Below are 13,968 nucleotides of genomic sequence, written 5' to 3'. Positions count from 1 at the left end.
AACAAACTTCTTCAACTATTGAGGAAAAAAACAAAAAAAAAAAAAAAAAAAGAAAGAAAGAAATGCTGCCTATTTGGAAATAATAGATTTCCAAGTTTCAAAGTCCCAACAATCTTAGGTCTTTTAGAACCAAGTTTCAGATGTTGCCTCCATTATATATGAGATCTCTATGGTGGCCTCTTCATGGCCAAATCAGTAGTTTCTAACCTATTCATTCAGAGTTGCAGGCTCTGCCTACTCTCTATCCTACCCCAAAGGCGTACACCTACACACAAATGCACCTGCACACAGAAGGAGAGTTACATTGTCAGATAGGCATCTCAAACTATGGACCCATCATTTCAAATCATCCTCTCTCCCTCTCCTCTGCATAGTTGATATTTCTGAAGATTCCACTGATGTTTCAAGTTAGTGACAACTTCCCTTAGACTCACATAGTCCTCACTTTCAGTATGTATCTCAGTTTCTTGTAATTCAACACATATGTAGAATTAAATGAGTTGTAGCTTCTCTACTACACCAAAGACATTTACCCCACCTCTTCCTAAGCCTACAGCTGTTACTTCAGATACAGGTGGAGGACTTACCTGTTGGCACCTCCCATCTCTCCATAGCTAGCTCTATTTTTTGACAAATATCATGAGAGACAAATGACCCTTCTTTTTGTCCTATTGTGCTTTCTTTCTTCAGCAAAATCTGGGGCCACTGTACTGCTTGATGCTGGTTCTCCATCAGTGCCTTCGTGGCTGACAGCACCTAGAGGGAGGACTCAATAATTTGCTATGTTCTGTCCCAGCTGCCTAGAAAAGAACTTGGCACACAATATATATTTGATCAATATTTCTTGATTAAACTAATGGAATGAAGGAAAGAAGGAAGGAAGGAAGGATAGAAAAGTGAATGACAAAATTAGTATGTATTTTCTGGCAATAACAACCATAATAGTATCATGTTAAACAAAAACCTGCCCTATTAAAAATACAATTTTGTCTGCTTAGTAAGCACCACATGGGCATTTGGGAAACTCAGATATACAGACAAAACTAAAAGTTGCAATTAATTCACTGTCCAAATAAAACTGCTGTTAAAATGTTGTGTTTTTATATGTCCATTTTTCTATAAGTATCAGCAACACGCTTTCCTTAACAAAATTCTTATTAATATATTTTGCTTTATAACCTCCCTTCTTTTTCTATGCTTAACTTACACATTGGGAGGTTTTTGTAATCTAATATGTTTTGAAGTTTTCTTGTAAAATATGGTTTTTACTGCATAGCATTCTGCTCATTAATATACTCAGATTAATATACAAGGTATATTGAACTAATTTCTCGTTCTTTGATATTTTGATTTTTTATTTAAGTTTATACACTTGCGTGCATCTATGATAGTTTTTAAATAAAATATTAGGTCAAAAGTTCTAAAGGGTAGACAGATGTCATGCAGGTAAGTGCCAGTATTAGACATTGCCACTTTTCTCACATTTGGGTACTCTTTGATTGCAATGGAAAAATGAAGAAGACTTCAATTATAATAGATTTTTATAAATCAATTACTTAAACATTATATAAATAGAATGAGACCACAATTTCCCTGCAGTTTAGAAGCTGGGCATAATTTTGATTCCTCTATCTCCTTTCCTGACATATAATGAATCATTAAGTCCTGTCTGTTTCACTTTCATAGTGTGTTTTCAACCTTCCTTCTTCTCCAACCCATTTGACACTGTTATAATCCAGGTCCCATGTTTGTGTTCCTGAGTTTTCAATATTGCTCTTTGTTTAGGTTTTTTGTCTCTTACTTTCTTTTTACTGTAACATTTCCCAAGTGTTTTCCATGAGACACTGGTCCCATGAGATACGTGACCAAAGAAGTCCCATGACAAACTTATGCAATCTTACTTATTATCTTCCCTCCTGGGGATACACCAAGCATATCAGTTTGCTAGATTTTCTAGGAAGTCCTAGAGTTAAACAATCAAAACCAACAAAAATAGTAAGAACATTTTTATGTAGCTTGCTTGAACATAAAATATACTAATCCTGACTCACACATTCTTTCAACAAATCATCGTTTGTATGATTACCATGAGTGATGGCCAGTTGTGTGAGTGTGTGAGTGTGTGAGTGTGTAGGTATGTGTGTGTGTGTGACATCTTTTAACCACCAGTTGAACCTGTGCCTTAAGCAAACACTTTGGGTGTCACTTTTACATTGCATTTCACACAGCTGATGAAGTCATTTTTTAAAGACTAGATAGAATTATATATTTTTGAAAAAATTATCCAGTAAAGTAGACATTCCAAATGACTACAAAGGCATTCAAGATCCGTTGGACTTTCCCTTAATCATAATGTCTTAGTCTGATGTCCCATTGTGCCCCTGCATCATCAGAAAATCAAAACATATCAAAGTTCTATCTCCTCTCCAAATATGTCATACTTTCCCAGCTTTTTATACCTGATTTCTGCTATTTCTTCTGTTGATCTTTTCCAGTGATGATATTTGGTTTACCACCAATAGCAAATATTAAAATCTTGCAAAATCATGCCTATCTTCTCCAGTGGTCACTTCACTCATATCCTTCAAATTCCAATGATGGCTTCTCTACAAAACATTTTCTAATGCCCTGAAAAAGCTGCCCCTCCTGTCTTAACAGCCTCCAGGTGGGCAGACTGGTGATGTTCACCTTCCTTTTATAGATGAGAAAGCTGCATAATTGTGGGTTCTCTGCACATTCTGTGATCTTTGCTAACTACCTGGTTACATCTCAAAAGATAAGAGGTTAGAGAGTGAAGAGGATGGAGGGAGGGAGTGTCCAGGGACTTCTGGAATCTCAAAAGGGATGAACACTTAGCTAAGACACGAGAGGCCTTAACTAAATCCCAAGTTTGTTTATGGCCGTCAGAAATGTACCTGGCACGTTCAGTTCTGATTTTCAGGGATTTAAGTTTAGCTGGCAAAGGAAGTTGTATAAACTCAGGAAATGGGACAGGAAAAAATATGAAAGAAAGCCAGCTAATCAGAACCTATTAAATTCATAAAAATGTGTTGGCTTGAATTATAGTTTTGGGGGAGATATTAGTTATAGTTCACTATTCAGTAACTATTGGCATTATGAGTCCCTAAATTAGCTGTTTACTGACTTATTTAAGCCAATCGTTAAAATGTCCACATTCTGACAAACTGCGAGGATTTTGGGGCAAGCATTATGAGTACAATTATTAACAGCCTACATTTTATTGACGTGTAACACTATGTAGAATGGTTTTACATCTAGAATACTCACCATAATTCCCCTTTTATAGAATGGAAAGCTAAGACTAGCTTCTGATAATGTTAAGTGATTATTCAGAGCTAACAGAAATAGGAATGACAAAGTTAGGGCTTGAAGCCATATGTTATAAATCCTAGTGATGTCAAGAGGGCTCACATAGCATGGAGTGATTTAGTAAGCACCTACTTCTCAGTTTTTAGGACTGCCAGGCATTGAGGAAGCCGAGGCATCCATGAGACGGAGGGAAGTCAGACGGCATGAAGCCCTGCAGACATAACGTTGAGGGCAAGGATGGGAGCCAGAGCCTGTCTTCCTGGTTTGTACTTCCTGCTTCTGGCTCTTGTCTTTTATCAGGAATGAAAGTACTACCTGTGTTATCTGAACAATGGTCTAATCTCTTTCAGTACCTGGTGCTGAGAAAGATTTGACTAGAACACATTGGGAAGGGATTTATGTAAGACTTGAATATGTTATTAACTGTGGGTAGCTGGAGTTTTAGATAAATGATGATGAATATATGTTTATTATCTTGATCACTTATTTTATAATGTTTCTTGAAAGTTTACTCTGTGTCAGATATTATGCATAGCTCTCAGCTGTATGAAACAGACGAAGCCCTTTGTATTTAAGGGGCACAGACTCCAACAGACATAGCAGTAAGGAAAATCTTAATCTTTCTGGGGCATCTGGAACATTTCAATAGACAAAAGTTATGGATATGTTTTCCTGGAAACATAGACACACACATATGTGGACTCACACTTTTACTTATGGGCATGAGATGAGAAATTCAGAATCTATTTAGACTTCTCTAAAGACCAAACATTTCCCTCCTAGACATCCATAAACCTCAGGTAAAGTATTCTAGGACAGAGCATCATTAATGTGAACAAATTTTTATTGCTTCCTACAGTATTCAGGGCAGTAGGAACAAAAGGGTAATGTCCAATTGACTGTTGTCAACTCACATCACTACCACATCCTTCTAAGTCTCCTTGACATTGTGGAAAGGCAGACAAATTACATTCCCAAGGATATTTTTGCCCACTGTGGTAGTGGTTCTAGGTTAGAGCTTGATAGTGAGAGACATTAGATCTGGAAAGCAGAAAGGAGTAAGAATCCATTATCAGCTGAGATCTTTCTAGCCAGTTACATAAGAAAGTCATGAAATTTACAATGACTTGCCAGGAAGCTTTTAAAAAAACACATATACTCAGTACCATGGACTGAGATGGATGGCAGGAGCTTCCCAGAGATTCTTTTGAATTCTGGTTGTGTTCTGGATAATGTCTGAGAACAACCCACTTCTGTGTTTCAGGATGAGGTCTACAATGACAACTTTCTGATCCTTGCTCCCTTAGCTTCCAGTGGTTGGGTAAGCCATTAATTTCCTATTTAGTCCTTCTTACATGAAATACATCAAACTGTTTCTGTTTTCTTGACTGAACACTAACTGATACATGGAGTACAGTATGGTCTCTATTTTTGTTCTCCAAGGTGTAAACATTGTTTTCTGTAAAGAGATAAATAGCAAATATTTTTGGCTTTTCCTGGCAGACTATCCTTTTTGTAACTATTCAACTCTGCCATTACATCAAAAAAGCAGCCATAGACAAGATGTAAACGAGTAAAAGCAACTGTGTTTCAATAAAATTTTATGTATCAAAATAAGTGCTAAACACCTACATCAAGAAGATAGAAAGATCTCAAATTAACAATCTAACGTCACACATAGAGGAACTGGAAAACAAGAATAAACTAACCCCACAGCTAGCAGAAGAAAAGAAATAACTAAAATCAGAGGAGAACTGAAGGAAACTGAGACTCAAATATTTGTACAAAGGATCAACAAAACCAAAAGTTGTTTTTGAAAGGATAAACAATATCGATAGACCGCTAATTAGATTAATAAAAAAGAGAGAAGATCCAAATATGCACAATCAAAAATGACAAAGTTGACGTTACAACTGATTCCACAGAAATACAAAAGATCTTCAGAGACAATTATCAACACCTCTATGCACAAAACCAGAAAATCTAGAAGAAATGGATAAATTGCTAGAAACACACAGTATCCCAAGATTCAGTCAGGAGGAAATTGAAATACTAAACAGAACCAATGTTGAGTTCTAAAATTGAATCAGTAATAAAAGACCCACCAACCATAAAAGCCCTTGACCAGATGGATTCACAGCCAATTTATACTAGACATACAAAGAAGAGCTGGTTCCAATTCATCTGAAACTATTCCAAAAAATTGAGGAGGAGGGATGCCTCCCTAACTCATTCTATGAAGCCAGCATTACCCTGATACCAAAACCTGGCAAAGATGCAACAAAAGAAAAGTGCAAACAAATATCCCTGATGAACAGAAGTGCAAAAATCCTTAAACCAAATACAACAGTTCATCAAAATGTTAACTCACCACAATCAAGTAGGCTTTCTTCTTGGATATGCAAATCAATAAATGTGATTTATTACATAAGCAGAATTAAAAGCAAAAGCCATATGATTATTTCAGTAGACACAGAAAAAGTTTCTGATAAAATTCAATATCCGTTCATGATAAAACCCCTTAAAAAATCTGGGCATAGAAGGAACATACTCAAAATAATAAGAGCCATCCATGATAAGCCCACAGTCAACATCATATTGAATGGGCAAAAACTGGAAGCATTCTCCTTAAGCACAAGAACATAACGAGTATGCCCACTTTCAACACTCCTATTAAGATAGAATAGAATAGAATAGAATAGAATAGAATAGAATAGAATAATTATTTGGATTCAACAACCCAAATAAGAAAAGAAAATGTCAAATTATCTGTCTTCACTGATGATAGGATTTTATACCTAGAAACCCCAAGAAACTCCATCAAAAGTCTTCTAGAACTAAAAAATGCTTTTAGTAAAGATCTGGGATACAAAATCAATATATGAAAATTATTAGCATTTCTATACACCAATAACATTCAAACTGAAAGCCAAATCAAGAATGCAACCCCATTTACAATAGCCACAAAGAAAATAAAATGTCTAGGAATAAATTTAACCAAGGAGGTAAAAGATCTCTACAAGAACAATAACAAAACTCTGCTGAAATAAATTATAGATGGCACAAACAAATGGAAAGACACTCTATGCTCATGGATTGAAAGAATCAATATCATTAAAATGACCATACTGCCCAAAGAAATCTACAGATTCAATGCTATCCCTATCAAATTACCAATGTCATTTTTCAAAGAATTAGAAAGACAACTAAAATTCATATGGATCCAAAAGAAAAGCACAAATAGTGCTTTTTCTCAGCAAGAAGAACAAAGTCGGAGGCCTCACATTACTTGACCTCAAACTATACTATAAGGTTACAGCATGGTGCTGTTACAAAAACAGGTACCTAGACCATTGGAACAGGTTGGAGAACCCAGAAATAAAACTGCACGCCTACAATCATTTGATCTTCAACAAAGTCAACAAAAATAAACAATAGAAAAAGGACTCCCTATTCAATAAATGGTACTGGGATCACTGGTTAGCCTTATGTAAAAGAATGAAACCAGATCCCTGCATTTCATCATATACAAAAATTAACTCAAGACAGATTAAATATTTAAATGTGAGACCTTAAACTACAAACTTCTTAGAAGAAAACTTGGACAATACCCTTTTTGACACAGGCCTTGGCAAATAATTTATGGCTAAGTCCTCAAAAGTGATGGCAACAATAACAAAAACTGACAAATGGCACCTAATTAAACTAAAGAGCTTTTGTACAGCAAAATAAACTATCAACAGTGTAAACAGACAGCCTTCACAATGGGAGAAAATATCAGCAAACTATGCATCTGACAAAGGTTTAATATCCAGGATCAGTAAGGAACATGAGCAACTCAACAACCAAAATACAAACAACTCCATTAAAAAGTGGGCAAAGGACTTGACTAGACACTTCTCAACACACATGCAGCCAACAAACATGAAAAAATATTCAGCATCACTAATTATCATAGAAAATGCAAATCAAAACCTAGACCAATGGAATAGGTTAGAGAACCCAGAAATAAAGCTGCACACCTACAATCAAAACCACAATGAGATACCCTCTCACACCAATCTGAATGGTTATTACTAAAAAGTCAAAAAACAACAGATGCTGGCAAGGCCCTGGAGAAAAGACAATGTTTACATACTGTTGGTAGGAATGTAAATTGCTTCAACCACTGTAGAAAGTAGTGTGGAGATTTTGCAAAGAACTTAGAACTACCATTCAACCAGTAATTCCATTATTGGACCAATACCCAAAGAAAAATAAATTCTTCTACCAAAAATACACACGTATGTTCATGTGTATGTTCATCAGACCACTATTCACAATAGCAAAGACATGGACTCAACCTAGGTTCCCATCAACAGTAGACTGAAGAAAGAAAATGCGGTGCATAGATACCACAGAATACTATGCAACTATAAAATAGAATAAAATCATGGTTTTTGCAGCACATGGACAGAGCTGGCGGCCATTATCCTAAATGAATTAACACAGGAACAGAAAATCAAATACCTTATGTTCTCTTGTACAAGTGGGAGCTAAACATTGGGTACACATTGGCATACAGATGGGAACAATAGGCACTGGTGACATTATAGAAGAAAGAGTGGGAGGAGGCAGTGGCTAAAAAGCTACCTATTGGGTAGTATGTTACTACCTGGGTGACAGGCTCACTCATACTCCAAACCTCAGCATCATGCAATAAACCCATGTTACAAACCTGCATGCGTACCTCCTAAATCTAAAATAAAAGTAGAAATTATTTAAAACAAAACAAAACGTGTTGTACTCTACCCAAAATACATTTGGCATTGTTTGTTATCATAATTGTAGTTAGATTTTAGCTCTGCATCTTTTATATTTCATCATGTTTTGTTGAGTTTAATTATAAATCCATACATATTTGTTAAGAAAAGCTGGCTTGATATTTTCCAATGACAATTACATTTTATCCAAAGGAATAAAATGTCTTAGAATAAAAACTGCAAGAAACTTTAAACAAAAACTTTATATATAAAAACAGTTAGCAGGCCAGATTTGGCAGGCAGGATACATTTTGCCAACTTCTACTTTAGAAGATTGAGTTAATCATAATTCTCACTTCATGGCTTACAGTCCCATTGATCCATGAAAGCTCTCTCTTCAAATTTCCTCATTTGATTTTTTTTAAATTTATATATTTCCTATATACCTATTCACCACTTTCATTCCCTTTCCCACGAGTCATTCTGAGATAGATAGATAGATGATAGATAGATAGATAGATAGATAGATAGATAGATAGACAGAGATAGACGGACAGATACATACATACATACGTACGTACATACATACATAGGTAAAAGATAGATGATAGATATAAAATGGGTATATATTCATTTTAACATGTTCAGTATAGATTTTTTCTTAGTGTAGGTCTTTACAAAACATGTATAGGTATTTCATATATTTTAACTTTAAATGAAATTAACTTTAAATGAAATTAACTTTTATGTCATATTGTTTTTTTCTTCATACAATGTCATGTTTTTAATAGTATATTATACAGTCATAATGTATTAATTTAGTAGATTATCTCTAACCGATAAATAGGTAGGAGTGGTAGATGTTAGTAGTATTCACCAATACCTAGTTCTCATTTCTGGAGTCATCAAAAAAAGTGATTGTTGACCCAGAATGTTTGTCTAGACACGCACTGGACTCTGCATCAGTGAAAACAAATATGTTAGTGTTCATTTATTACCATAGTATTACCTATCCTATCCTTGTATGTTGCTTTTATGTACTCCATAGTGTACGTCTAAAGCATCAAACCCATCTACTGTCCTAGGAATGGATCATTGGTTTGCTTAGGCAGCATAGCATAGCGGTTAAACTCACAGTCTCTGGAATTCAAGTGTTTGGTTAAAATCCTGGAGCCATCACTTACTAAATATGTAATTTAGGGCACGACTGCTTACATTTTTGGCTTCAGGTTCTTTGTCTGTTATATAGGGAAATTTATAATGCATACCATGTGGGGTTATCCTTAAGATTAAATCATTAGAATCGTATTTTGAAACCTTAAAGTAATTTTTAGCATTTAAAAATTACACACTCTTTTAAATTTAAAAAACAAAATAAACTGCATGTCACCAACATTTTTAAACTTAGGATTTAATATGTAGGGCCCTTCTGTGGTAACTATTTCATGCTTGCAGGGGATGAGCAGGGTAGGTATTGTTGCCCACAATTTGCAGAAAAGAAAACTAAGATTCAGAGAAGTTAAGTCAGTTCTCTAATATCGTGCTGCTTGTAATAGCAGCAAGATTCGAACCTCTCTCCCTGGCTCTAAAAGAGTAACTCCTGAGTTTCTTTGGTCTATAGTAACAGGGGACACTATGTATGGAAAAGTTATTCAGCAGAACCTCTTATGATGGATATTAATGCAAGAGCTCCAAGTGGAAGACTTGCTGAATTCTAACCAGGCGGTGGTGGAGGTGGGGAAGTGAAGGGAGGGAGAATGAAAGACAGGCGTGTGGGAGGGCAGAAGCTGCCAGTGAGGTGAGGAGAGATGTTTCCCCAAGGATAGAGGGAAGGAAGGTTAAAGGCATATTGATCTTGAGTGGGAAAACATTCTCCTGACTTTTTATCCTGCCTTCAGATCATCTGGGATCAAAAAAGGGTCTGTTACCAAGCTCAGCTTTGGAGATGGGGCAAAAGATACAACAGAAGAACAACCATTTACTGACATGGAGGGCACCAATGTGGTTTTTGATGATATGAGCTAAGCTGCAAGGTAGAGGCGATGTGGAACCTGTTAAAATATGCTTCAAGTGGCGGGCAGGCAGCAGCCAAGCTCAGGCATCATCTCAAAAAGAACCCATTTCCTGACCTAAATATGGGTCTGGCTTTCTTTTCAAAAGAAGTTGCAAAACCACCCAGGTCAAACCCACAGGGGCAACAGAGCATGTTATAATTTCCAAGGTGCTTCCCCAACAATTACCTTCTAGAATTCTCAGAGCTATCCTGTGATAGTAGGTTGGGCTCTGTTTATTGTTCTCGTTTTACAGATGATGAAACTGAGGATGAGAAAAGACAAGGACGCAGGACTACAGAGACAGTGGGAGAAGTAGGAGCAGATCATGGCTTCCTTATAATTGCCCGATTATCTTCGCACCAGAGCACATTATATCCGGCCAAATTGACTTTTCACAAGGTAGGGTGATGGTGTCCCTGTATGAATATATATGAATATACCTATCAACCTAACTCAATTATATATTTATGTGTCTTCATTTCCCATTCATCTTTATAACCTATCGCTTATGATCAATTCCCATTACCTGTTAATATTTTCATAATTATCTGTATCCAAGTAGCTGTAAATTATCTGTCTATTACATCTCCTGATTGGTCATCTTTACATAGTTTTTACACTGACTCATGTGTTGTATGTATGATTAATCACACCATGAAGGAAAGCACAAGAGCATTGAAAACATCAATCTATGGTTATAACTCTTGTATTCTTAACATTGTCTCACTGATTTACTTAACCTCCCTGAGTCTCAGTTTTCTTCCTTGCCAAATAGAGACAGAAATGCCCCTCTCCTGGGGCTGGGAAGATCTCCTAAGATAGTGGTTCTAAGATGCTGGGCATAGTGTCTGGATCAGAGTAGACTCCCAGATGTAGTTCTTCCTTTCTGCTTGCCTCGACCAGAACTTTGTTTTCTCTTCTGGTTATTTAGCTTTTCTATTGTTTCCAGTTGGTCTTCACTGGTCTTATCTCTGAGCCTCAATGTCACATATCATATGAGTGGATTATTTCAGCATTTGTCACACAGTTTTGAGAATTACCCATTTTAGGTCAGATGCCATGACTTGGCAACTGGCTGTAAGCTTCTTGAGGGTAGAGCTTCCCATTTACCATTTAGAAAACCAAGAAGTCATCCTGAATTCCCTACTTTGAATCAGGGCTTCACTCCTAATCAGTGTCAAGTGAATATTTAATAAATTAGATAAAGAATATTCTCAAGGAGCATATTTGAACTCAGGAGAAGACAATGTAGGAGTATAGGCATGCCGGGGTTGATTCTCCACATACATACAAGAACTGGGACGGCAGAGTCCTCAAAAGTTTTCCCAGAATAATTATTTAATGAATTCCTCCAGTCTGTATTTCTTGACCAACTAGTCTATGCTGGGTCCTGTGATATGTGCTGGGGTTATAAAGCTAAACCAGACACACGTCTGCAACGTGAACAATAATGAAACAATTCCATTCCAATGTGATGAGGGCTGGGATAGACGGATGCATGGGGAACATTAGAAGCAGAAAGAGAAAGAGGGCATGATGTTGGGCATCTGATATTTTTCTGCCAGTACTTTTTTTCTCCCTTCACCTTGTAAGACCACATCTTTATTTTGAAGAGCTAAGGATCCACCATTTAATGGTATTCCTGGCATTCTTGTGGACGCAGGCTAATTGTAAACTCCTCCTCTTGGCTACAATCATTGGCTCAAACATTGGTGTGTGATCCAACATGGTCCAATAAGAGTCCTTCCCTGGAAATTTATAAGCAGATACTAACAGAAGCTCTTTCTTTCCTCTGGATGACAATAGTCACTTAACAAACCAGGAGGCATGTGCTGCTTGACCCACCACTCTAGCCATTGTATGGAAAGCCTCTTCATTATATAAGAAAATGAAATCAATCCATAAGGTGAAGCAGGTAATTGTGATAAAGAATAAACAAGTTCTGGATAATTTTTAAGTGCCTAGAACTCCCTGAGGTCATTCTATCTTTGTATTTCCCAATTACATGAGCCAGTATACTCTCATATTGGTTCGAAATTTGAATTTCTTCAAACTTCTACTTCAAATATGTATAGTATTGTGTACCATTATCTTGTTTTAATCCCAAGACAATATTGTGAGATCAGTTGGTATTACATCGTAATACTATTTTCATAAGAAAACTGAAATCAGAAAAGTAATGATGCAGCTGAGTTTGGTGAAGGTAATTGTACCTGAATCTGAGAGATAAATAAAACTTTCTGGTATTTAGGGCAGGATTCTAATCTTATTCATCCTGAGGTATAATTACCAGACCACACATTTTAGTGTTCTTTCCTGGCATTAATATGAAGCTTATCACAATATCCTACTATTTCTTATCCAGAAATATTGGTTGGAGTTCAGTTAATACTTCTACATTGCTAACAATATGTGGGATTAATGTTGCTCTCTCTCTGTTTTTCTCATATATATGAGATATTTATAAGATATGCACACTTGTATGAGAAAGCCAGAGAGATGGCATATATGTACATGAGATACATACAAACACATATGTATATGTATAAATTACATATATAATATATAACAAAATAACACACATGTAAAATACATATATACTGTATACATATATGTATAGTGTGTATTATTTGTGCACATACTATATTTACCATTCTGACTCAGAGAATTTCATTAAGAAACATGCATTAGAGGTGTTGATCAGAATTCCCTAGATAAGGTCCATTGCAAATGCCACTTGATAATGATGCATTTATTTTGTTTCCAAAATGTGAACTGTCAGCCTTAAATTGAAACAGGTTGATGCAATGTGATCACATTACATCAGTTTGACTTTAGATAAAGTGGTATGTTTGAAATGTAAACATGTGATTGGTTTTAGCAATGTCTTTTAAAAGCTTGTGATCACTTGTTTTGTACAACCCAGTTTTAGCATGTCTTTTAAAAGCTTGTAGTCACTTGTTTTGGACAACCCAGTTTCTGACTTACTGGATATGCTTGAAGTACCTGGTCAGCCCATCACTGACCATTGTTGAAAGAGGCCAATTACTTGATTGCAAATGATGTCAAAAGGCTTTCAACTGACCTCAGTCCTGGGAAGAAGCTAGTTTAAAAAGTTGTTATTGATTTCTTCTTCCAAATATTCTATCTTTGAATTTTTATTAATTAGACTGTCAGAATCTTACTAATTTAGAGAGCATCCATATAAATTGATGCTGTCTTTTACAGTTTTAAAAATATGCATGTATCTATTAAGATTTTAATACCAATATCTGCATTATTGCTGTTGCTACTGTTATGTGGATGTGCGGATGGGAGTTCCTTGTTGGTTTGTTTGTTAATGTAAGGCAAGAGTATGAGAAAAACACACTCCTAGAAGACTGATTTTTTTTTCCAGTCAAAGCCTTGTCTAAGGCATAATTTAAAGTGCTGTTCATTGACCCTTGTGAAACACCCAAGTGATAACGTCTATCTAATGTTGCGTATCGGAAAATAATTATATCAGGAATGGATATGCTTACTCTGTCAAGTCAAGCTTTACCTCTTCTATACTACATTACTTGAAGATAAAATACACATTTAATGCTAAATAGTAGGGTTTTTTTCCCCAAACTAATTTACTCAACAATTACTATATCACAACCAGCACTCATCGAATGATGACTGTCTGCTAAGCACTTTGCTGATTTCTTCCATTCATTATCTCATTTACCTCCCTGATGGAAATTTGTTTGGATTTTTATTGTAAGTTAATCCAAATATATACATACCCATGGTTTGAAAGAGTGATCAGAATGGTTTATGACGAAAAAGAGTATTGCCATACCACATTCTTTATTCCT

General features: G+C 35.9%; 1 long non-coding RNA gene across 10 annotated transcripts in view; it reads right to left on the bottom strand.

The window, feature by feature from the left end:
• The window catches only part of LOC103878121, a 198,205-nt gene that overhangs the window by 50,899 nt on the left and 133,338 nt on the right, over positions 1 to 13,968 (bottom strand). The window contains exon 8 of one of the 10 annotated variants that reach the window (XR_004177980.1): positions 588 to 756. The exons of the other annotated variants lie outside the window; for them this stretch is intronic. This is a non-coding gene — a long non-coding RNA (uncharacterized LOC103878121). The remainder of the gene's footprint in view (positions 1 to 587; positions 757 to 13,968) is intronic. 10 annotated transcript variants of the gene reach the window in all.

The sequence above is a fragment of the Papio anubis genome, chromosome 13 (assembly GCF_008728515.1).
Source record: "Papio anubis isolate 15944 chromosome 13, Panubis1.0, whole genome shotgun sequence".
In the NCBI taxonomy this organism is placed as follows: Eukaryota; Metazoa; Chordata; class Mammalia; order Primates; family Cercopithecidae; genus Papio; species Papio anubis.
Note: the sequence above shows the minus strand (reverse complement) of the source record. Positions and strands in the feature narration are given on the sequence as shown.